A 26,074-nucleotide genomic window follows, 5' to 3' on the forward strand; every position below is an offset into this window, starting at 1 on the left:
TTATTATTGCGGAAAAAAACCCCTATGAAGTATTATCATAACACAGCAACTGTCTTCACAAGTAATTAATCTTAATGACAGATGTAGTTTCTAAACAGCGACAACATCTCCCTTGCATAAGAACTGCCGTAATTTACTGACTGACACTTAATGACATCTGAATCAAGTAATATTCATGACCGATGACATGTCATAGTTATGAATTTTATCATTATGTACTCCGATAAAGTGTAACCTTAACCTTACTTGTCAGAAGATTGGACCACCCAATAAAAATAGGCTAAGCTATTTTGCAAGCAATTTTGAAACAAAGTTAGTAAAAGGAATAAAATCACGGTACTGTACAATTTTAAAAGCTCCCAATTTCTTCACGATTTGGCACCTTTTTCAAGGTCTGAAAACAATTAGCATTCCCTTGTAGTCGCCATTGTTGCGAACAAAACCCATCTGCATGCGTAGCCTTCTGGGTGGGATCACCAATATAATAATTAAATAGATCTGCTCGCACGTTTAACGACTTTCCAAAAATGCCAAGAACAAACACTACAAAACACGCTTTGAACATTCAGCAAAATAAACGCACACACCCCGACCACTTTTTCCATACAAGACGTTGGTTTAAAAAAATAAAAAATAAATCAAATGGAAACGAGAGATTTTTTTTTGCGGGGAGACGAAAGCAGATCCGGCGTGCCTGGCTCGGAGAAGTATGGAGGGTGTCGGAGGAATTGCGCATGACGTTGATCCGGGTGTGCTCCGTGACTGGCCTTTTGCCGCCCACACTGGGAAAGTGCTGAAATCACAGAGACAAATCTCCAGTTAATTCAGTCATGGGACGGACGGCAGCAGGAAGTGACGGTATGGCCGGGATGTTGACATTACTAAACATTTGTTTCTCTAACCTTGTGAATTTACTCACACGTCTCTCATCCCTCACTTTATTTGCCGGGATGACGTCTTTCGCCAGTGATCTAATGGTATGTTCCAGTGCGGGGCACCTCCAGTATAAATATACTTCACATCAGAAAAATGACACGTATGCAATCACTTTGACTTGTGTTTCCCCATGTCTTGCTTTTTATTTTTTATTTTTTCTCCCTGCCCTTATGACCTCATACTTTTGGGAGATGTAACATGTCGAGTATTTGTATCTGGCTTCTCCGCGGGGACGGAATCCACGTTCCTTCAAGTCCAGTGAGAAGTTTCCATGGTCTCTGATGATTTGTCATCAGCTGGTGCTAGTGCAAAGGGCTTTCTGAAATCTACAATCAAAGCAGCCATCTACTGGGAAATGTTACAACACCTCAGAAAAGTGGATTTTATTCCTGCCCAAACGACCAAAAGTTCCTAAAATCTGTTTCAATGAGCATACCGTGATCAATAGGCCAAAAATCTCCCCTGACACGAACCCCATAGAATCTCTATCGAGCCACCATTGCAAATGGGCTGAATGCAGCTCATTCATTTCATTTTCTGAACCGTTTTATCCTCACTGAGGTCGCGTGGGGGTGCTGGAGCTTATCCCAGCTGAATTCGGGACACCCTGAATCGCTGGCTAGCCAATCACAGGGCACGAGGAGACAAAAAAACATTCACGCTCAAACTCAGACCTTTTGACTGTCCTATCAGGCATGTTTTAGGAATGTCAGAGGAAACCGGAGTACCCAGACAAAACCCACGCATGCCCGGGGAGAAGAACATGCAAACTCCACACAGATGAACTGACCTGGATTTTAACCCTTGACCCCAGAATTCTGAGGCCGACACGCTAACCACTCACCCACCGGGCCACCCCTGAATTCAGCTCTTAATGCTATTTGGATTTACCATCAAGCTATTGTTAACCCCGCCCACGCGTCATCCAGGACCAATTCCAAACATGCATTTTGTTACGACAACAGGGGTGACGTTTCGGTATCGCGACGAGTCGAGCAACCTAAACCACTTAGACTCTGAAGAGAACTGTTTCAGTTGAAGGAAAATCATTTTTTTTGTATTTTTCTGGTGCGGGCAGCACTTCATCAGCAACCTGCCGAATTACGCACACCTACGTTATGGCTGGCCGTGTGTTTTCACGATAACAGCAATGCACCCCCGTCTTAAGGGAATACCCACAATTACTGGAAGAGATGCTCAGTCAGCACCACAATAATGTCAGTTTAAAAATCCGCTGTGGGAAATATCTCTGGCAGCAGGCCAGGGCTAACTAGTTCACACTTGGATCAAGAATGCAGCCTTGGCTCCGGTCCAAAAATGTGAGGTCCAGGCAGACAAGCGTTTTCTCAAAGAAAAAGAGCACGACAGCTGACAATGTGAGATTTGTCTGCATCTGGAAAGGCAATTCGCTCTTTCTGGTCGACGACATCAGGGTCATTTCCAATGACTTTAATGCCGCCTTTCTGTCCCTATCTGAATCGTGCCATTTGTTCACTTATCCAACGCGCACCATAACTGTGAAATATAATCCGATTCACTGATATCTTCTACAAAAGACCGAAAATCTTGACGAAGAACAGTTCGTCTTTTTGAGCTGTCAACATTTCCCATTCTTGAATTTTCCAAACTCAACTTGAAATTGGAGGCAATGTGTGCAAAAACACGACATCATGTAATGTACTCATTGTGTGTTCAGTTTCAAAAACATGTAAAGGTTGTGCACCAACTGTCAGGTTGAAGAAAAACACCTAGGACGATGAAGTTACTCTTAATTTAAATGTTACACAGAGCATTAAAAGCTCTATTTGGCTGTACATATTTCCACTTCATCATTTGTCGTCGAGGAAAAACTGATTTTCTTAGCCCCTGTAGCTACACACTCAACAAAAAAATGAACACCAAACATTTTGTTTAGGATGGCCCGGTGGATGAGTGGTTAGTATGTCGGCCTCGCATTTGGGAGACCTGGGTTCGAAACCAGGTTGGTCCACTTGTGTGGAGTTTGCATGTTGTTTGTGTGGCTTTTCTATGGGTACTCTGGTTTCCTCCCATTTTCCAAAAGACATGCATGGTAGGCTGATTGGACACTAAATTACCCCTACAAATGAGTGTGAGCGTGAATGGTTGTTTGTCTTTTTGTGCCCTGCGATTGGCTGTCAACCAATTTAGAGTGTCCCCTGCCTCTGGCCTGAAGTCAGCTGGGATAGGCTCCAGCACCCCCCCGCGAGTGAAGATAAAGCTTTTCAGAAAATGACAACATTTTGACAAATAACCAATCCACTTGACAGGCGTGGTCTGTCCACAAAGTCAATTTATTGAGTCAAATGAAGTCCTAAAATTCACCTGCCGTGTTGCATTCAATATCTGTACTTGTGTAAGATATATTAAAAATCACAATTTATCTTTATGTGGTAGTTTTGTTAGTTTGGCTAACATAGTATGGTTCATGATAAAAAGTTGTTTTGTTTTGTTAAATGAGTGCATTTTGATAGAGGTGGATGTCTAATTGGGCAGCAGCACACAGCTTGCAAGTTTTTTTTTTTCTTTTTTTCCCCTCCCTAAATGAATGCAATTATCTCCTACAGCTGTGTTGGGACCTTTGCTCCATTTAAAGGGTGGAGGAGTTTGATCAACTGCTTCAGGATGATTCATGGGGTATGATACTGATTTTCCATTGTTTTTGCTGGTTTTGATACTCTAATTTTCTTTTATACACACAAAAAAAACAAGAAGGTCATCCCTCCATCATGTGTTGGGTGGAGGGTTGATTGTTCAGGCCAAAACATCCATCAATCTAGTGCATTTAGCCAGGAGTCCTTTAGAAAAATATATGTGTACTAGTATATTGAAGATTGTATATTCATATAATAGATAATTAAACCACAATGCTAAAGAAATCAATGATGGATTGTATGGATGAGGTTGCATCAATAGATAATTAAACTACAATGCTAAAGAAATCAATGATGGATTGTATAGATGAGGTTGCATTAAAATGGTAAGGAGTGAAGTCACACAAAATAAATAAACAACATAAAATGAATGATTTAACAAATAAAAGTTTGCTTGGGCTTTTACTCGTCACACAAAAGATTTGCCGGCTGCTAAAATGCATGTTTTTAGCTGGCCGGCAGTCAGTAATATGACAAAGATGAGCTGTCAAAAGCGAGTGAAATGAAAAAGCGCTGCTAAGATGCATTTCTTCTCTTTGCAGGCAGGTAAAGGCATGCGTTTTTCATGGGTTGCAGCCTCCCAGACTCCGTTGTCAGTTCCAAAATAGGAATCCAGAACAAACACGAGCTGCACAACAAAAGCCTGCAGCTTCACAGAATGCAGACTCTACTTCAGCTTAACTCTTGCACCCCCTGGAAAGATTCAGCTCACGGTGAGTTTCTTGTTTGCCATATCATCTTCAGTGCCCTGAGTGGAAACCAAAAAAAATGTAAAAACAGGCTAATCAGTCCAGAAAATGGGATATTTTGACATCACATTTATGTATTTCGCCCTGAATCACAAAATATATATTCTAGAACACGTGTCAAAGTGGCGGCCCGGGGGCCAAATCTGGCCCTCCGCATCATTTTGTGTGGCCCGAGAAAGTAAATCATGAGTGCCGACTTTCTGTTTTAGGATCATATTAAAATGAAGAGTATAAATGTATGTTAAATTTCCTGATTTTCCCCCTTTTAAATCAATAATTGTAATTTTTTAATCCATTTTTTCTGTGTTTTTAGTTCAAAAATCATTTTGTAAAATCTAAAAATATATTTAAAAAAGCTAAAATAAACATTGTTTTAGATCTATAAAAAAAACCTGAATATTCAGGGACTTTAATCCAGTTCATTTAATCCATTTATTTAAAAAAATCTAAATATTATATCTAAAATGGACACATGAAATCGTTTTGACGTTAAAGCGGCCCGCGAACCAACCCGAGTCTGACACCCTTGTTCTAGAAGATTCCACTGGATTATAGTTAACTAACATCTGGACTGAAAAGCTCATTGAAAAATATTTTTACTCAAAAAAAACACAATGTTGCAAACATCTATTTTGATAAAAACCCTTGCTAAAGTTCCCTTAAAAAAAAGCATCAAATCAAGAATACCCAGTTTCTTAACTTATTGTTGTTTAGCATGCCTACGCATGACTTGGACTGAAATGAGAACGCAATTTATAGATCTCTTCGAGGTAAATTAAAACCATCTTCTTTAATTTGACAACTACATTCCCCTGAAATGGAACCCCCCTCCGCCATATGCCTAAATTGACTCCCCCGCGGTATGTTTTGGATTCCTGGGTGATGACGCGCCAACGGTCGTTCCAAACGAGTACCTACATTAGGAGTCATTAGATTTGCGCTGTCATTATCCTCATTATAATCTACTAATGAGCGAAGTACGTCTCCTTGCACGAGAGCAGACACGCCTATGGAGAGATATATATCGTCTTCCCCCGGGGAAAGCTGTGGAAACATGCCCCGGACTATCTTGACCTCATCGGCGGAGGTTTGGCTCCCTTCTGTTGGGGCCTGTATCAGACACATACCCAATGAAGGATGGTTCAAACATGACCTCATCGCGCTGAACAAACGACACAGAGAGAGGTGTTATGAATTGCAATCCGCTGGAGGTCATTTTAAGTCCATTTTATTTAAAACAAGAAAGTGGTGAGATGTAAACAATGCAAGATGGTGGAATAATACATCTAGTTTCTCACTTAAAGCTGTCTTAGAGCAAGGTAATAATGTTCTTGACGTTACAAGGGAATGCCGTGCAAATGGTGGAGAGATGGTGGAGAAGACCAGATGTGTGGAAAGATACATAGCGGGTACAAGTTTGGATAAAAAAAAGAATTAAAAAAAAAAAGAGTATGATGTCAATAGAAGTGAGCCAAACTTAATTGGTCACTTTTGGACTTTGGTGGTTGCTCTGCAAAAAGTTAAGTTTGCTCATGTTTGGATTGAAAGACGTGACCAGGGAGGTCAAATCTGTTTGGATTTAAAAAATAAAAAGGATAAATATGAGTTTTAAGGACCACTGCTTTGAGGAAAGTACCGTATTTTCCGGACTATAGGCCGAAGTGGGACAAACTTAATGGGTCACTTTTGGACTTTGGTGGTTGCTCTGCAAAAAGTTAAGAGTTTGCTCATGTTTGGCTTGAGAGATGTGACCAGGGAGGTCAAATCTGTTTGAATTTAAAAAAGAAAAAGGATAAATATGAGTTTTCAGGACCACTGCTTTGAGGAAAGTACCGTATTTTCCGGACTATAGGCCGAGCATTTTTCATAGTTTGGCTGTTCTTGCAACTTATACATGTCTTTTAGTTAGTTTTTTGTTGTTGTTTTGTTGACTGCCAACAGTTTGTTTTTATCCCAAAAAACTGTTAATGTTACCTTAACAGGAACCTATGTTTTCTGTTTTCCCTATTTTACAATTACTTTCAGCTACACTATTTGTTAATGTTTTTTAAGGAATTAAAAAACTTCTACACTAGTGCGACTTACAAATTTATCCTTTCTTTGTCTATGCTTTGCCTAGGACGACTTGTATTCGGGTGCGACTTATAGTCCGAAAAATGTGGCAGTATTATGATGAAATATCGCTTTCTTGTTACATTTGGTATCACAACTTATGAAACCACAATTTACTTGGCCTATTTAATTTTTTTTTCCCGCAGGTACTTGTCATTGAACGTTAAAATTTAAGAAATAATTCAGACTTTTAGAGCCCAGACTTGAAATAACGGTCCCTCTAATACAATTTCAGCTCACTTGAGCTGGCTTACGCCGATGCACTCGCTAAGACGTTGGAAGGAATGAGAAAGTGACACCAAAGAAAACATTCCGTGACAGGGACCTGCTCATGCTCAGCCCGATGTCCGCAACGTTCCCAGCGTGTCAGAAGGGAGTCGTACCAGCGTATTAGCCTTCTACTGACATGGGAAGGGAACCTGACACCATCAAATAGCTGCGCAACTGCAACCTCAGATGGTAAACATTTATGGCAAGCACCCTCCTGCCACATAGTACGAGTATTCAATGTGGTCCTCCTTTAGATCATCGGGAAACTAAATGGACACTCATTGTTCTCGTGTAATTATTTCAAGCACTCGTTCATTCATCTTCTGTAGCACGTAAAGTTTTATCCCTGCCAGTTTTTTCTAGGTTTTGAGCTTAAATTATTGTGACAGAATTGAAGAGTTATGAGTTTGAGTTTTATTCATTCATTCACTTATCCTCATTAGGGTCGTGGGGGGTGCTGGAGCCTCTCCCAGCTGACTTTGGGCACCCTGAATCGGTGGCCAGCCAATCGCAGGGCACGAAAAGACAACTCATACCTAGGGGCAATTTAGATTGTGTTTTTGGAAAGCGGGAGGAAACCGGAGTACCCAGATAAAACCCACACATGCCCGGGGAGAACATGAAACTCCACACAGGTGGACCAACCTGGATTTGCACCCAGAACTCTAGAACTGTGAGGCCAACATGCTAACCACTCATCCACCGGGCCGCCGTAGTTTGAGTTTTATTTATTTAATAAAGGGACAATACACATTGATGGACATATGCATGTAAATATGTAAGATTTTAGCCAAATTATGCATAGGATGATTTTTCAAAATACAACTTTATTGACCAATTTGGAAAGATGGTTGGATCAATATAACTAGAACATTTCTGAGGGCCGCGTTGCCTTCACTGTAATACCGTAAAGATGAATGGCGTATTCATAGGAAGACTAAATTTGTGAAAAAAAAGCTCGCAGGTTTCTGATCGGGGCTTGCCAGGTTTCGATTTGGACGTTCCATCCACGCCCAGATCTCCATGGAGATGGAGACGACAAATAAAAATAGCTTTACTACTAATTCCCTACGGGCCGCTTCACTGGCGTTTGGTAGAAGTCTTTCAATCACGTTACGTGAGGCGGATATGATACGTTGTGTTAATATGGAATTTTTCTCTTATAGTTACGCATTCACAGATGCGCTGTTGTTCCACCATCCAAAGGCAGAAAATGTTTATTAAAAGAAAAAAGCCTCGCTCATAAGGAAGATGTTAATTTTACAAGCGTATCATTGCGATTAACGGGAGCCACGTCTTTAAAATCTTCAATCGCAGCTGCGGGATCATATTGGAAAATGATAACCATGTGCCGAGGACTGGAATTTCAGATGAGGGGAAGACGTGGAACGGACTTAGAGGTGCACATAGTAACACTTTTAACAACGCTGTTTAACATTTAACCATTCTAAACGTTAGATGACCAACATAGCAACTAAATTTTGACTTTCGTTCCCCATTAGTACTTGAAACTCACGTCATGTTTTCAATCTTTCCGATACCAAATTTGATTGGCTCGTCCTAGCAACGGCAACTTGTACCTAACTTGTACCTGCTGATTAGGTTATAGGACTGCTTAGGAGGATCTAGGCAAGGAAGATGATCTTTAAAACCTCTAGACCACAGGTGTCACAGTGGTGGCCCGGGGGCCAAATCTGGCCCGCCACCTCATTTTGTGCGGACCCGAGAAAGTAAATCATGAGTGCCGACTTTCTGTTTTATGATCAAATTCAAAATAAAGAATATAGATGTGTATTATATTTCCTGATTTTCCCTTTTTTAAATCAATAATTGCATTTTTTTAATCCAAGTTCAAAAAGTATTTCCTCTAAAAAATAAATATCTAAAAATATTTTCTGTTTTCCACTTTAATATTGAACATAACTTTAAAAAGACGTTTTCCCCTACTAAGGAAAAAAAAGCTCAAATAAACATTGTTCTAGATCTATGAAAAAACTGAAGATTTAAGGTTTTTGATCTAGTTCTTTTAATTCGGTTTTTAACAAATATTATATCTAAAATGGTCTGGCCCACATGAAATCGAGTTGACGTTAATGCGGCCCGCAAACCAACCCGAGTTTGACACCCTTGCTCTAGACTGTAACCTTAGTCTTCTTGGTGTGGCTCCAGTTTTTTAACTAGGTCTACAATGTCTTGTGTGTCTTGTGTCTGTCTTGCTACTGCAACCAAGAAATTTCCCGAATACGGGATAATATAAAGTTCTAACCTAACCTTACGTACTAGCTCACGGATTGACATCATCGTAAACACTTGCTTTTATCCTTTTTGGTTTTCCCAAAATCACGTTGTTGGAGTTCACTTAGATATTTCTGACCTGTATCGGTTCATTCATTTAATAGCCCGTGACCAATTGAGAACCGTTTCTGTTCCTTAGAAACAAACGTGCTAATAGTGGGATCAGGGCGGAGATGCAAATATCAATAAACAATATACAAACAGACATATAAAGAAATTTCTTGAATACAGGATGAAATAAAGGCTAACCTAACGGAACAGCGTTCAAGAAACTCATTACCCATGAGTATAATGTTAAAAAATACGGCTGTAGGTCTATTTTTGCTGGTTTTTAAGCCATGTACAGCATTCACAAGAATCGACACAATGGCTAGCCTCTAATGAACACCTTTTTCTGGGAAAATCATGATGGAATTTGCTCACGCTCCATTTAGTTTAATTAGGATTCTCTCTTTTAATAATGTCCGAGCACAAAACGCTATGCCTGGCCAGTTTAAGTACATAAAAGGGCATTAAATGCACACATTTAAGTCTTAAATACAAGCTTCAATAGTCCGTGACTGCAGTATGTTAATTGTTGATTTTCAGAAGTGTGGAGGCCAGCACACTCAAGCTGTGAAAGTATTCCATGTTGTTTTATGTATTTAATGAATGCCAAAGCTTCATAAAATATAACCCTGATTTTTTTAAAACCAAGAACAAGCTATTCCTGATCAGTCAAGGTGCGGGTATTTGTGGAATATACAAGTACCAACTCCATGCAACCAGGAAAGTCCCTTTATGGAAATATTTTTGTTGGGATTTGCTTTTGTAAATACGTGGGAGAATTTGCATTCCAGTTAATGTCGCTTTGGCAGAGTTATGACAATCAATTGTTGTGCCTTGTGCTCATGACCACGCGATTCGAGACTGGTGGCTTTACTTGCAAGTTCGGGAGACTTTTGCGATGTAAAAAGGAACTTCATCAGGCCAAAAAAAATGTCAATTTAATTTTGATCCAGACCAAATCAAACAAATTTTGGACTTTCCTGTTGTGAAAATGCTTTAAGACCTGTCCGAGACTCGTTGAAACCAAAACAAACCAAGCCAAGATCAGGACAAGTTGAAAATGACACACAATTAAATATTTTAACCCATTTGTATTTTTTTTTTAAATCTGGCTGGTCAAAAGTCAATAACACAAAAATTAAAGGCACAAATTCGAACTGGACTGAATGCTTTTATTGTCATTTTGCAAGAATATTGCGTTTTAAAGCTTCACCACAAAGCGCCCAAAAATTCCTCCCATCAGCTGTCAGGCTCTTTAACAAAACAAATGGCTGAGTGTTAAGACCTACCTTATGTATTCATGTTCATCTGTGTATGTATGTGTATATATATATATATTTATATATATGTATGAATATGTATGTGTGCGTATATGTATATAACCATATATTTCAGCAACACGCTTATTTATTTATTTATATATTTATTCATGTATTTATTTATTAACTTACTTATTGCCTATCTATTTATGTCTAAAATGCCTTTCCTATATCTGCATTGTCACCCTCTTGCTACTGTGACAATGAAATTTCCCGAATACAGGATGAATAAAGTCATCCAATCCAATCCAAATAACAACAACAAACAAATAATCAATAAATAACAACAATGAATAATAAATAATCAATGAATAAATGCATATTAATACTACTACGTAGTGTTTGTCATTGAACGAAGCAAAATAATTCCAAATTGTAAAATGGTTTAGCAGCTTTCCAAAATGTTTACATGCAATACACTATTTGTTCTATTCCATTCTATTGAAAGAGAAAATAATCGGGTACTCGGTGTACTTCCTAAAAAGACTTTGCTTGCCAGCGATAACATGCTGTGTCATTGTGGACACGGATTTGCAGCTGTGTTGCACTTTCCACTCATGTCAATTAGTTCTGCTGTGTCATTGTCACCAGATGATGGCCTTCACGGATTTTGTTTTGTGTCCAAAATGCCTCGCTGCCCCCCTCCCGTCGTTCAGTTCCTGGCCCCGATGTCGAACCCCCTTGGCCGTGTCAATCCTCTCAAGAGGTTTTCATTCCGGTGCAGAACGGGCCGAGGACGTCGCCACCGGTTCTCCGCCCGATTCGATACTCCTCGCTGCTAGCGGCTATTCGGTGAGCAGTTTTAAAGAACTTGGGCATGGCGCCAGAAGAAAAAAAAGGTTTCACAAAAGAAATTGGCACAATATGAAGGCAATTGTACGAAAAGTAAGAAAACAAGTGAACATGCCCTGGCGGAGAGAATCGCTCTCCGTTTTTTTTTTTTTTTTCGGGGTTGGTGACCAATTATAACGGCGGAGGGTTGTCCCAGGTCAAGCAACGCTAAAATGAACGACGAGCCTTTAACACTTGTGGCCAACAGACACAAACAGTCACCCCCGGGGGTTCAGGAACTGCTTTTAACTCAGTAGACCATGAAATCATATTCCAGACTGAGCAGGAGGGGAAAAAAAGAGCACAGACGGACATCTTGGGACATGTCGGAGAGCCCAGAAAAGATGGGCCTATGCATTCTTAATCGTTGCTGGGATGTACAGACGCGATCATCGTTGGCGCTAAAAAGAAATTGTCGGAAGTTCTCGCAGCGGCGGTTTCTCTTTTTGATCAAAACAACGATCCTTGAGTTTGATATTGACGTCACGACAGTCGTTTCTAAAGTTGTATTGCTTCTCCCTCTTGGCTATATATTATTTATCAAGTGGCATGTCTATAAAAAAAGTATAGGAACAGACTGAGGGACTTCATGTATAGTTTCCATAACAGGATCATTTGGAACTTTTCGATATGAATATTACATGTTCATAAATTGTCCTGTCTTTGACCTGTTGACACTGAAAAGTGCAGACAGCAAATGAAGGCGGAGAAACGAGACAAACGGCAAAAGGGAACAAAGTTTAAGCATCGTTGTCACGATTGGCGTTCAAGAAAAACAATTTTTGTTGGGTTTTTTTTTATCCCAAAGAAAAAACTCTCAAATGACCAACTTCCATTGCATATAATTTCCACATTACATTACTGCAATTCTCAACATTTAAGACTCGAGTGGAAGGCTTCTAACTTTTCCCGAATCCCGCATAAGACATTTTCGCCAAACTCCCGCAAACACGGGTGACTCAAACCCTTTGTTTGTTCACCTGGAGGTGAAATAAGTATTCCTGAATTGTCCATTAGAAAATAAATATTTTCATAGTTGACACACACGATCTGGCCTTTCTTCTGCCAACGACGTGAGTCAGTTTTCCTCACGGCCATAAACAGCGATCTGATTCGCTGACACGAACGAGGGACTACTTTAAACTTGCACTTTGACAATGGACAGAGCAGAGACAGAGCACCACCGTAGCGTGAATACCCGCATAAACATAGGCTGGGCTGCTTCGCATTTAAAAAGCAGGACAGGGCGCTCCCTTGTATTTGTACTGGATGCTGACCATTTGTTTGGCAGTCAAACAAACGTCATTAATTTTACTCTGCTATTTGATTTAAAGTGTTTAGCTTATATACAGCTAAAGGACATCATTTGAATTTGTCTTTGACAGGACATAGTGTGGACAGTTGATCTTTTGTGTTGTTGTTTTTTGTACAAATAGCAGTTCTTTCCCACCAATGTACGTATTTTCTACCTTTGACATTGATTTGATCATGTTTTGTTGGGGTTTGGTGGATGTTTTTGTTTATTATTTTGTGTCCTGGTCATGTGATTGTATGAGTTTCACCTGCTTTGGCTTTTTTTGGCTCTCCTTCCCTTGTGTGACAAAGCCAGGTGTTCGTTATTGTCATCAACCCCTGTCTGTGTATTTAAACCTCGTGTTTGTATGCGTTGGCATGGAAGTCTTTTCTGTCTTTGATATGTTTGCCTTCGTCGGAGTGCGTCTCCCTACTTAACTTTGTTTTTTTGTTAATTTTTTTCCCTGTTTTTTTATTTGTATGGTTATTTTGGAGTGTTAAAATATTAAGCACCTCCCTCTGGTTTGCCTGAATTAGCATTAGTGCTGATGGTTGCACTTAATCAGGTTCAGTGCCTTGTCAACATTTTCTCTTGTTAAGATGAAAATGTGTCACTTAGCAGCCATATTAAACAGAGCCAATCCCAGAAAAGCACCGAGTGATCCAATTTGAGTGACCAATTATACGCATCCAATTTGCATGTAGCAACTTCCTCTGCAACGCTTTAATGGCTGCAGATCAAATCCCCTAATGGACAAACCATCGGATTATTGAAGGATTCATAAATGGAATTCGAGTCAAACATAAGAATACAAACTGCGAATGTTACCTTGAATTGTTTGCAAGGCACACTGAGATTTTAAAAAACTTAACACTCTCACTCATACCTAAGGACAATTTCCAGTATTCACCCAGCTTCCCCTGCATTTTTTTGCCACATAGTACCCAGAGAAAACCCACACAGACACAGGGCGAAGAACTGAAAGGTCCGCAATGCTCGCTCTCAGAACTGCGAGGCGGACGTGTTAACCACTCTCGTACCGTGCCGCCTTTGATTGTTATAAACTTTAATTTGGTCAAATTTATTGGATCTGTGGTTCGTGTTTATGTTCCTATTTGACTGGTGTAATATTTTTACCCTCCAAGGAGAAAACCCTTCCCAACTTTCGACATGCGATTTTGTGTTCCATCTTGTCCGGCGTGCAATTTTATTGGATCATTCGTTTCTGTTAACGTGGCTGGAAGGTGCGCCGCCAGAAGCTAAATTTAGAACTCTGTGGTTATTGGCTGGCACGAGAGTATATGATGAGAAAAGCCCTACGCGGCGTTGCCAAAAAAAAGAGAATGCCTCCGGCCTATGACGGTGAGTCAATGAACTATCCCACCTGGGCCAAAGAGGTTATGGGATTTGTTGGATTTTCCATCTGCCTGTCAAGCGCCATCATTCGTTATAATTGTTGCATTCAGTTTTTGATTAGGACGTGATGGACTGAAGGAATTGGTAGTAGGCGGTCCACCACAACGCATTAACGAATGAAGGTTGGGGTCTGATATTGGATTTGAATGGTTGGAACTGGTTGATGAGGTTCCAAAAGGATTAAGAAGAAAAATGCTGAGAAAGAAAATGAAATAGCGAGCCAGAAGATGAGCGTGACATTTCGTGCCCACTTGTTTTGTTTGACTTCTAGCGTGATGTCTCCCATCATTGACTAGCTTCCAATCACCCTGCAGCTGACTCGGATGATTGCAATTTACAGATGTGTACACACCAAACAACGTAGCCAATGGTGATTGGCTGCCACTGCGAGATGCCAGTTTTAAAGGCTGTCAGCTGTCATGAGTCGTCAAACTGCGTTTTGGCAGTCATCACGTTCATCCTCATTCGTGCCTACTCGCTCTTTACCGTTTGCTTTTTTATTACTCTTCATAGCCAGATAGTTATTTGTTCAGATAGTACTCCCATTTGTTATTCACTGAACTTTATTGTTTTTACAAAAACAAATAAACAACATAAATATACACACACATCCCGAACTTTTTGCGCTAAAAGAGGCCACCAAATTTTACATACAATTGAACTTAAATTTAATAATGTGGTTCAATGGACTATAAGATGCAGGATTTATTGTTGGGGGGGAAAGTAGCAGTTTATAGTTCAAAAATAATATTTAAAGACCTTAAATTATTTTGAAACCAGACTATTTTGCAAAATCTGAACCTTAAAAGGTCATGATCAACTACAAAACTAGAATTCAAATGTGAAAATAAGAACTCTAGTACTTCCTTTCGCAAAAATACATGTTTTTCGAAATAAGATAGCGTCACAATTTCTCTACGGAATACGTATACCTCGATAGTTTACCGTTTTACAGCACGTATTCTTAACTGTACTGCAAACAGCCTCACTAAAATACTTGGACACAGAATACAAATCATGTCTAATTTTAAGATCTGTTAAGGCACAGTCACTGTGTGTGGTAGCAAGGTTACAGAGGGAAACCAAAACAAGCAATGGGGAAGGATGCCATCGGGCAGACAAAAGAGAACTATTTAGTTTGGCTGGAGCGAAGCGTTTTGAAAGGCACCGCTGGTTGCTAAAACAAAAAACCTGGGTGTGGGACAAGTACGCTGTGGCCGTAAAATATCATTGTTGGGAAGCCACCAATAAGATAACGAAAAACTGTGCGATAATGCATGGGAGGTTTTGGTCAAGTTGCCATATTGAACTATAGAGTTAAAAAGTCCATTTGTATTTAAGTGGAGCATTGCCGGGTCAATTTATTTTTTGAATATGGTTCAATCGTTCTAGTCAGTTCTCCCTTTGACTCTAAAACAGCTTTCACTCTTCTGGAAAGATTTTCGATGATTGTGTTTACTCAGCCGAATGAACATTTGTGAGGACAGACAATGATGTTGGACCAGATGGCCTGGTTTGATGGGGTTGAGCTAAGGGCACTGGGGCAGTCAAGTGATCCACTACTCCAAACTTGTCTGACCTAACCCCCCGCCCAGATGGAGGAATTACTTACTGAAAAGTGCAGACTATTCCCTGGTATTGTCGTGGTTGACTTTTATGCAGTGTGAATTCTAGCTTGTCAACTCTGAGACTGGCAAAAAAAACCTCCTGAAAAGACAATTGCCAAGAGAAACTTTAAAGAAATGACGCACTTTTCAGGACCTGTCTAAAATCGTTCAATGAAGAATTGTGAACGGAAAGGAGAAAAGAAAGATGGCGGGTTGACAGGCCTTGAGTCCAGATGTCGTAGACAAAGCTAGGGTTGGAGAGAATGCTACACGATAGCTGTTCTTCGTTCAAATGTGACTGAGTAGGTTAGGTTAGAACTTTATGTCATCCCGTATTTGGGAAATTTCTTTGGTTGCAATAGCAAGACAGACACAGAAGACATTGTAGACCCAGTTAAAAAAACTGGAGCCTCACAGGAAGTCCATAAGGTGGGGACTTTCTCCAGACTGAGACTGAGGTTACCGCACAGTTCGGGTTTTTAAATGAAAACATTTGTAAAAATATTCCTAAAGATCGGGCATTTCCAAGTACGTTTAATTATGCTTTTTTTTAAATCCCTGTGCATCAGTAAAGACAGGCACGTTCTAATTGCCATCCGTTTAAAAGATAGTCAAAATAAAGTGTATTTTGATTGATGATGCTTACGATGAAGCTATGCTACCATGGGCAACGTGAAAGGCAAAAATTTGGGCAATCAAGATGATCTCAGTATATTTACTTAACTTAATGCATCGCCTTGGTGTCTCTCGCTGCTATCGTTTCTGGTATGTACCTGTAGCAGGCGGTGGAATACATGCATGACAGGGGAAAATAAAAGGGGATGAAGGGAAGATCATCCATCAACCACAAGTATTTCGATGAGTATCCTCCAGTGGTGGCGTTCTCAGCCCAAAGCAGGAGAAGCGTGGAGACATGCCACTTATTGTTTGGTCTGACTTGCAGTGGGCTTTCAAGAATGCGAGGTGCCGGGGGGCATTGCAGCGAAGGGATTTGTCTGTCACTTTTTTAAGTAAAACTGTCTCGGGTTAACCGTTTGGGTGCTGACTCTGAGCCACGACTCTCAAGACAATATGTGGTTGCAACGTAGACCAGAAAACATATTCTCTTAACTTGAACATTTAAACAGCAAGTGCAACATCACTCCATGAATAGCTAAGTCGTAGTTTAACATTTTTCATCTGGCCTTTTAATTGGACGTTGTCTACGATGTATGATTGTTTAAATTTCACTTGTAGACACACGGTAATGTCAAATAGATGATGGGCGATGACAGATGATACAACGGTGCGACACTTTTTGCCTCAGGTCTTGAATTTCACGGGCTACTTTGTCGACACGGTGCGACGGTTATTGAAGCGATGATGGACATGTCCTGGGCTAAACTACCGGCAATCTTTTTACTCATTTTCATTATTTAGAAGGGCTAAGAAACAATATCTATATATTATATTCTTTTAAAAGTTAACGTTACAATAGGTGAAACAAACCATATTCATTAATTTAGTCTTGGGCAGAGCTTTATCGACAATCATGTTGCCCAACGCTCTTAGCTTATCAAAAACAACGGTTATATTAAAAACATATCAAATAAGCTGCACCAAAAAGACACAACCAAGGTCAGACGAACGAAATATCGCCAATAAACAAAGGTCTCGATGGAAGCTCAATGTTTCTATGCTCGCAAACGATGATTCTCCGCTCGCCAAATATAAAAAAGCTTTCATAAAAGGTAAACGTAGACAATAAAAATGAGGCGTGGGATGCAGGAAAAGGCTAAAAAGGCGTGTAAAGAACATCTCTCGGGTGTGTAGTGTTACTGCTGAATAAATAAATAAAAAGGAGACCCAACTAAGTACACGGCGATAGCGCCTTGGGCTTTTACTTGGCTCGGTCCACGTTGTTAAAGATGTCAGTCACCAACTAGAGGAGACGTGCCAAAAGGCAGAAGTTATGCCTCCTTTTAAGATGGATGTGTTCTTGGCATGCGTCCCAAGAGCAGTTTGAACCTGCGTATTCTCGGGCTAAGACACTCCGTTTTCTATTGGCGCCGTCTTACCTCCATACGAAGTCTATGCATGATTCTCTATGATTATATTCTCATTTAACAACCTACAAAATCTGAGAATCAGTCAATTGCTGAAAAGTCAAGGATGAATTTGACTGAATTTTTAAGCAGGTATTTGCAGACGATTGCAGTCCTTATTAGAAGTTATCGTAAACGGTGAAAAATAATAACCAGTATCAGTTTCAAGATCAAATCAGAGTCAAGCCTACAGCAATTATATAAAAAAGACAACTCTAATTGCAAAGATGAAACTGGGGGATCCTCATATCTGGAGCTGTCAACTAAAATTCAAGACTTTTGCAGCCTTGCTTTATGTCCGAAAACTCTGTGATTTAAAATCTCCAAGATGGCCATCTGGGGCCTCTTAAGCTTCATTCTATGCAACATTATCTTATGAGGGGGTTTGTTTCTGAAGCTTTATGACTTGGAATGAGTATGCGATGGGTCCCGAGAGTATCCGTCTTTCTCTACCTTAATTCATTGATGTCATGATCTGAAAGAACTTTTCTACTGAAGCTTTATGACCCGGAGATGATATCTGAAAATGTCATTTCCATCCCTCAATTGGAACTCTGGAAAAGCTTTCCCCCCCTGGTAAAGCCATTCTTTTTGGATGTATGAGTTTTCGCGTTGCTCTAGAGGTTAACGGACCTACCTCGTAGTTCTAACGCAATTTCGGCATCTGTCTTGTTTTTTCTAGAATATTCCCACTTTAAAAAAAAAAAAAAAAGGCAATGCCGTATTAGGCATTAATAGTGTTCAACTGGAGATCCTCAGTTACTTGTAGACACAAATAGCAAAACAATACAAAATACATACTAATCTAAACCAGGGGTGCCAGACTCGGGTTGGTCCGCGGGCCGCTTTCACGTCAACTTGATTTCACGTGGGCCGGACCATTTTAGATATAATATTTCTTATTATATTTTTTTTTTATAAATGTATTAAAAGAACTGGGTTAAAAGCCCTGAATATTCCGTTTTTTATAGATCTAAAACAATGTTTATTTTAGCTTTTTTATATATTTTTAGATTTTACAAAATGATTTTTGAACTAAAAACACAGAAAAAAAATGATTAAAAAATTACAGTTATTGATTTAAAAGGGGGAAAATCAGGAAATACAATATACATCTATACTTTTCATTTGAATTTGATCCTAAAACACAAAGTCGGCACTCATGATTGACTTTCCCGGGCCACACAAAATGATGCGGCGGGCCAGATTTGGCCCCCGGGCCGTCACTTTGACACAGGCGATCTAAACCATCTCTAAAAGTCTCCAAAATATGTCTGTTGTTCTTTATGTAGTAGTTTAAATATGCGCAAATAGGAGTATATAAGAATCTGGCAAATATTTTGACAATCACCATCTCGACCAAGGAAGGTTTCAGTGTTTCCCCCGTGGCTACGAAAGCATCCTGTCAATGCTTGTCTCGTATTGACACCCCTTTTCTTTTTGCTTCTCTCACACGCTTTCATTCTGGCTTGTAAAAGACAAAAGAATGCTGCAGGTGCTGTTTGACGAGTGCAACAAATGCACTATTTGGTCCGGCTGTTTTTACAAGCTACAAGTCTCCCCTGTACGCTTTTATTTCAGCACGCATGTTACTGTCTGCATGTCTGTGTATGCTTAACACCTTCTTACGAAATGTTGGGGTGATTGACATGGTTGTATCTCTACTTTTCATTTTATTAATTTAATTTAAACCAATTTTAATTAAATAGCTCTTAAAATGAATGTTCCTCATATCATTTTCATATTATTAGGTGTATTGTAAGCTTACTTCATTCAATTTTCTGAACCTCACAAGGGTTGTGGGGGGTGCTGGAGCACACCCTGAATGGGTGGCCAGCCAATCGCAGGGCACGAGGAGACAAAGGACAACCAATCATAGCTTCAGTTAGGCAGTTTAGAGATTTGGGAGGAAACCAGAGTACCCGGAGAATAGCCACGCAAGCCCTACTTATTAATTGATTATTTATTATTGTTATTTACTGATTATTTATGTTTGTTTGTTTTTGTTATTTGTGCACGTCCCTACTTATTTAGGTTGTTGACTACTTATTAATTATTATTATTATTTATTGATAATTTTTGTCTATTTGTTTATTGTTGTTATTTGTGCACTTTGTGGTGAAGTTTTGAATTATACAAGTATAAGGAAAATAAAATAATTCAATTCAACATGCAAACGCCACACAGTGAGGACCGACCTGGGATCGAACCCTCGACCCCAGAACTGTGAGGCCCAAAGGCCGCCTATATTTTAGTTGGGTTTTGAATTTTTGTTTAGCTTTGAGGTAACTAAAGATGGTAATAATGATTTTTTTTGTGAGGTGGCGCGTTGATGTCATCATTAGTTTGTCAAGTGTTGACTTGAGTTTGTAACTGGAGATAAAATCTTGATGGCTCTGTAGTGGGTTTGTTCATAAGGATGGAGTTACATCGGTCTTGATAATGACTGAGTGACCTCTTCAAGCGCAATTCCGTATCACGTTGCGCCGTCGCAGCTCGCCTTAACTCCTCGTATGTTTAATTGTGTTAAATGGCGATGTCAAGCTTATGGCAATCCGGGTTTCGCATTACACCGACTGCAGCACGTAAAACAATACCGGCGTTGACTTGCGGATTAGATGGTGGTTTAGCAGTTTATTCGTGGATCACTTTAGCCAAATAACACAAAGTATTCCTTGTATCCAATGCTGCAAAAACATGTTCGGTACGGGGGCGGGCGGGACAGAAAGGCTTCGTCAGACTCCATTTTTAAATGTTTTCTTTTCATTTCAAACTCTTTTGTGATTAAGAGCTATACAAATATATACGTATATTTTTTTTGTTCATGCTATGTTGATGTTCTTTCAAATTACAGCACACTGGGGGGAGCTTTGTCCAGTCTGGTGAAAGTGATGGACTGGAAACCCTATCTCATGGACTACTGGGCCAGAAGCAAGTATGGATTTTATTACCCAGAGAGCCAATGGAGGGAAGGCGGCTTCCACGGGGGGGTTAACAAGGTAAGCAGCTTTCTTGAAAATGGCCATCAATCTTTCTTTATCCAGCTTGCTGCCACTTTAAGAATAGAGATATAGCAAAGTATTACACTGCATGAATTGTATACATTCAAAATGTGGAAGGTCTTCTGAAAAGAACAGATTTCATTCCAATTCAGCATGCAACATACATAAAAAAATAGGATACATATATTTCAGGATATGAACACTGCCATATTTTCCAGACTATAAAGCCCACTGGATTATAAGGCACAATGAAAAAGTTTATACGTTTGTTTATACAAGGACATACTGTACATTTTGCGGTGTAAGTGTTGCGATTGTGAGTAGAAGTATGCGTTATGTAGTAAATGTGACCGGTACAGCTGCCATCTTGGATATATGACACAAGGATCTCATGGTCACCATGCGAACAGCCGGTAATATTACGAGTGACGCGTGTCACATGCCTTTCTGGGGGTGCATGTTGTATGTATGTTGTGTATATTGGTGTCTTTTTAAGTAGGAAATAAGGCCAGAAAAATGTAGCATTTTATTTTTTAACCATAGAGCTTGTATGAATATAAGCAGCCCAAACGGGCAATATTTCTGAAAAGTTTTTTTTTTAATCCAGTAAAAAAAATTGTAACAAAATCAGAAATAATATTCAACAATAGAGAAAATCTCCCTAAAAAAACGTTTTGGAGAAAATCCTCAGTATTCCCTTGTCAACATTTTATTTTTATTTTTTTATGCTACACTTTTGGCTCGTCACTTGCTAATCACACAGATGTATGATGCCGAAAAACTGCTTTTTTTATCAAATGGAATATCCTGTCAACTCTGGACAAAATAAAACAGATTAGGAAGAGAGAAATGTGTAAAAAAAATATTGTAAAAGTGTTGTAGTAGCTGGAGTCAAACCAAGGGATAGAAAAATGCCGTGGAGAAATAATTGATATGATATTGGGATGGGCCCTGACAGAGTCTCTTTCCACTCCGTGTTGAATAGGCCAATTGTTTGGACAAGGCTTACACCACACAGACCATTTCATTAGAGAATGTGCAAGGGCATGTGGGAGTAGATGGCGGCTGCAACGTAACTCCGCCGCTTCCCCCTTAGAGCTCCTCTCAAAGAGCTCCATTCTCTCACCCGCAGGCCTACCTGTATGGGGAGAAAGACAGCGATATGGGTGACGTACTCGCAAAAACAAACAGGTTGACTCCACCACAGTAGCGGGGAGAGAGATATGTGAAAAGACATGCGTAACTTTAGAGGCTGTGGTGTAATATGCCGCGTCTCTCCAGTCATTTGGAAGCCATCAACAGTGCAATCGGGTCTCGCGATCGCCATTTTTTTCTGATTTTTGTGCAGGTCAATGTATTGGATGGCAAGGGTGGATATTCACGGCGTGTTTTAAGTGATCCGATGGCAATTTTATTCTCCCAAGCGGTGCCGTTTGTGTATGCATGAGTCATGGTCGTGTAAGCAGAATAAAAACACGTGCAAGCAGATGAGTTGGCTGCAGTCCGATTCGGGACTCTGTTAGGGTGACTGTGTTGCAAGCCGAGGTGGTTGGACACTTGGATTTGTTCAGACAAGTCTAGTTTTTCAGAAATATAATCATTTCAAAATCATCTGAGGTCTCAGTTTTCAAATGGGAGATTTTGGTTCCTTTAAAATTCTGAGTGGCGACTATGTCTTGGTGGTTAGCTTGTTGGGCTCTCTTCTTGGGTCTTGGGTTTGATCCCAGGTCCGCCCACATTCCAAAAACATGCTTGCTAAACTAGCTGGTTGAACACTAAATCGTATAACAAAATTGCTTTGTTATACGTATCATCTAGTTAAAAATTGTAGTACGTACAAGTTAATGCTATGCAGCCTTATGAATGGAAATGCTATACTCATGTATTGGGCAAATGCTGAGAATTTAGTGTTTTATTTTTTTCTGTGTGTGCATAAAAAGGAAGGCATTTCGCCGGGAAACCAAAAGTGAAAACATTTGCCCATCTGACAGAGAATTGAAGCAGATTTACACTTTCTTTCCAACTCCTCCAGTCCTCACATTTTCAATCAATCTCTTCGACCACCCAGCATTGCACGCAGAGCTGGTTTATGTTATTTAGCACCCTTCCAATATCGGAATGTAAAGGATATTGGTTTTGTGACGTTCCGATCCAGAGATTGGCAGGCACAGCTGGAGATGAAGTGTTTTCTGTGTGATAGTGCCAAAAAAAGAACACACTCGATGAAATGAGGCAAAACAGACTATGTATATATTACACGTCAAGTCAAATAGATTTAAAAGGCCCAACCAAAGAGTCGTGGTTTCCATGACGACAATTTTGAGGACATTTAAGTGGACTTCGTTTACAATGTAAAGTTTTTTTTTCAAATCCTAGCGTGCCGAGTGCTTTTTCGCTATGGCACTTGAAATACCCGTGTATGGAACTCTACGGAATACCGGTTAATGGGTTAGCAACACGCTGATGACGCGGCGATAAGAGCAAGCGGGGGTTCCGTAGCTTCCCCGGGGAGCCTGGCTGTCAGGGAACAAACATTACAACATTCAGGTTTGGAAGGTCCAAAGCTTGGCTATAAAAATGTCAAACTGTGTAAGAACACAGGTTCAATTGAGGATTAATGTGGCTCATTGTTCTGTGAATTGCAGTGTTCCTTTACATCCGTCAGTCTTCACCATTGCGTCATCGTCAACCCAATAGACTAAATACGCAACTGCTTTGCATATGTGAAGTTTCAGTTGCTGTGACAGAACACTGCCAGATAAAGAGCACGCCGTTGGAAATTTTTACTCTTACTCCAGCTCTTGGAATGATCGAGGCTCTCGTTATGCTTTGAATCGGATCCAGATCTTCTGCTTACCTCAAAATGCCCCAACAATATCTTTTCATATCACAGCTGTCCGATTGCCAAGAAGCTTTTTGAGGAAACTTCCATCGGGATTTCACCTGGAGGGCGTAGGGACCTATCCCAAAACTGGAATCCCTACAGAGTGCCTGGCGGAAAGGCAGGCGGGGGTGAGGGGAGCGTTTTCGGATTCTCTCCAGGCAATTGCGCATGCACAATTTGTCTTTGTAGCGGGAGAGTTGGCACAACCCTCGACTTCAAGATGTCATGACCAGACCAACTTAGCACGCAGCAGAAGTGCTTATTACGCATTGTATACTCATTCCTGACACAGGGGAGCCCAGTGTGACTCACATCCCGGTGATGGAGCCCCAGCTTTTTCTCAGTTTGTGAGAAATCTGGTGAATTTCCACCAACCCCAGCGTGAACTCCACCACTTAACCATGAGAGACTCCTCATTTTCGGAGAACCAGAGTCGGATAAACACCGGGGTAGGAGGAGAGGGGGTGCTGGGGGGGAAGACGGGAAAATGGAAAACAGGGTTGGCACCTCCAGCAGGTTTATTTGAGGCCGTGACAGCGAGCTCTTGAAAAAGGGAAGGGGTCTGAGGCCTGGGTCCACGGATGGGCAGAGGGTAGACAAAAGAGGTCGTGACAAGTAGCCATGGCATTTCTAAGCCCTTTCGCTTCTTCTTTGCAGTCTGAGAGATAAAGGAAGGAAAAATCGGATTATGGTTCTCGCCCGGTTACTAAAAACTCACTGGGGCACGCTGAAAACAGCGCCTGGGAACAATTTGTCCAGCCTTCATCTCGTGTATCAGGGATGAGAACCTCTTGCCACTCTTTGTGATAAAATTCATCCTCCAGGTAGTTACCTGCTCACCCCCAAATGACGAAAGCCAGCCCTAAATATCCAAACCGATCTGCTTTTGATGTACCGCCTTGTAAAAATCTGGGATTTCAAGGTTTTCAAGTCAGTCACACAACTCGCAGTTGCATTAGCGTGATATATCTTGTTAAAGGCCCAATCCCAAAGTGCGCACACCCAATAAAACAATGAGAACAGTCCGAACAATCGTAAAAAATTTACACCTTCGACCAACTCGTCTTTAACTACAGCGAGTCTGGGAGGTCCCAAAAAGTTCTATTTTGGGGAAAATGACGAATGGAATCCTGGTCCAAAGCGCACGCCATGCCAAACTATCCCGTAGAGAGCCACTACACGCGATGGCATTTATAGTCAAATTTGACTTCCTTTCTCAGGACAGGGGTAGTTGCCTCCGTTGCCCTTAAATGACCAGCTTTCCAGGCCAAATTGGCAGAGAAATGACAAGGTTTGGTCGTCTTTGAAAGTCAACTGGACTCGCTCCATAAATCCAGAATGGAAAGCTATGAAAACGGAGCACGCTTCCATCAGACAGGTACTGTGAAGCTATTGTCCTGCCAGAGAGCGGCGCAGATGGTGGATATCAAAGCAAAAGTACAGTAACATAAAAAAAAAAAAAGCCACCATAAATGATTTGCATGACACCGGGTCGCAAATGCTCAAACCAAATGTCACATTTTAATGATTGCAATGACTGTAGTTCCGGCTATATCATAAAACTATATTTACAACTGACCAAAAAAACAAACACTTATGCCAACCAGATTGTGTCCATACCAAGGAACGATTACAGGTAGCCATTTAACTCTTAAATTTTGACGTTTGCCGCCATGTTCAGCTATTGGAATCCAACCGTGAACTGCTACCGACGATTCTATCCGCCAAGAACCAGCGAAATAATCGAATACCGTATGTCGCAGTAAGTTTGTTGTGCTTGTTAGAGATGTTCAGATGTTATTTGGGTAAATCTAGAATGAAAAAAACTTTTGATTTCATAACGCTCAAAGTAAAAATACTTTCCCCGACTTGAGAAACATTTCAAATTATTCTCCAAACGATATTGTTGACTCTCAACACGTGCGCCGATTCCAACTCGCCGCCATGTGTTGCCTCGGTGTATGCGGAACATCAGCAAAATTTACCACCGGTGACGTGTCTGCTTGATTAAACCCATGTGGCCCGTCAGGAAAGTTTCTTTAGATGTGCTACGAGTGGGGCCCCTCGTGGCCGCCGTGGATGTCGACTTTTACGGCGCGTGGCGCGTTCAAACCGCCGATATCGATATTGTCAGAATACATCTGCCTTTGTTCAAAACATGCCGCAGACCTTGACTGCTGACGTTATGGATTTTCACTATTTACCGCCACAGTTCATAAAATAGCAGCATCACCCGCGAAGACGGATCTCAGAGTCTGAAAATCAGTCTTTGCTTGTGTCCATACATCATTTAATATACGTTTAAAGTAAGGCGGTTCAAGCCTGATTAAGCGTATTTAACTGGAAGAAACGTATTGGAAAAGGTCAAACGCTGAGATTGATTTTAAAAAAAAAAGTAATTTCAGAATTTTAAAGGCCACAGCCTCATCGACATCAAAAAATAGTCTGGTACAAAACCGAATCCCTCTTGAGAAGCTTACTTGCACCAGGTCAACGTGACCCAAGACCATTTTTGCTGCGGCTATTTCCAAGAATTACACGTTATGATTCCAACG

At 40.5% G+C, this 26,074-nt stretch overlaps 1 long non-coding RNA gene across 1 annotated transcript; it reads left to right on the forward strand.

Moving 5' to 3' along the window:
• Positions 1-3,453: 3,453 nt before the first annotated feature.
• Positions 3,454-20,633, forward strand: LOC144086524 (uncharacterized). Its single transcript, XR_013304505.1, has 3 exons — positions 3,454-3,591; positions 4,151-4,321; positions 20,488-20,633. It is a non-coding gene; the product is annotated as an uncharacterized LOC144086524 (long non-coding RNA).
• The last annotated feature ends 5,441 nt before the right edge of the window (positions 20,634-26,074 follow it).

This window comes from Stigmatopora argus, chromosome 13 (genome assembly GCF_051989625.1).
Source record: "Stigmatopora argus isolate UIUO_Sarg chromosome 13, RoL_Sarg_1.0, whole genome shotgun sequence".
Taxonomy (NCBI): Eukaryota; Metazoa; Chordata; class Actinopteri; order Syngnathiformes; family Syngnathidae; genus Stigmatopora; species Stigmatopora argus.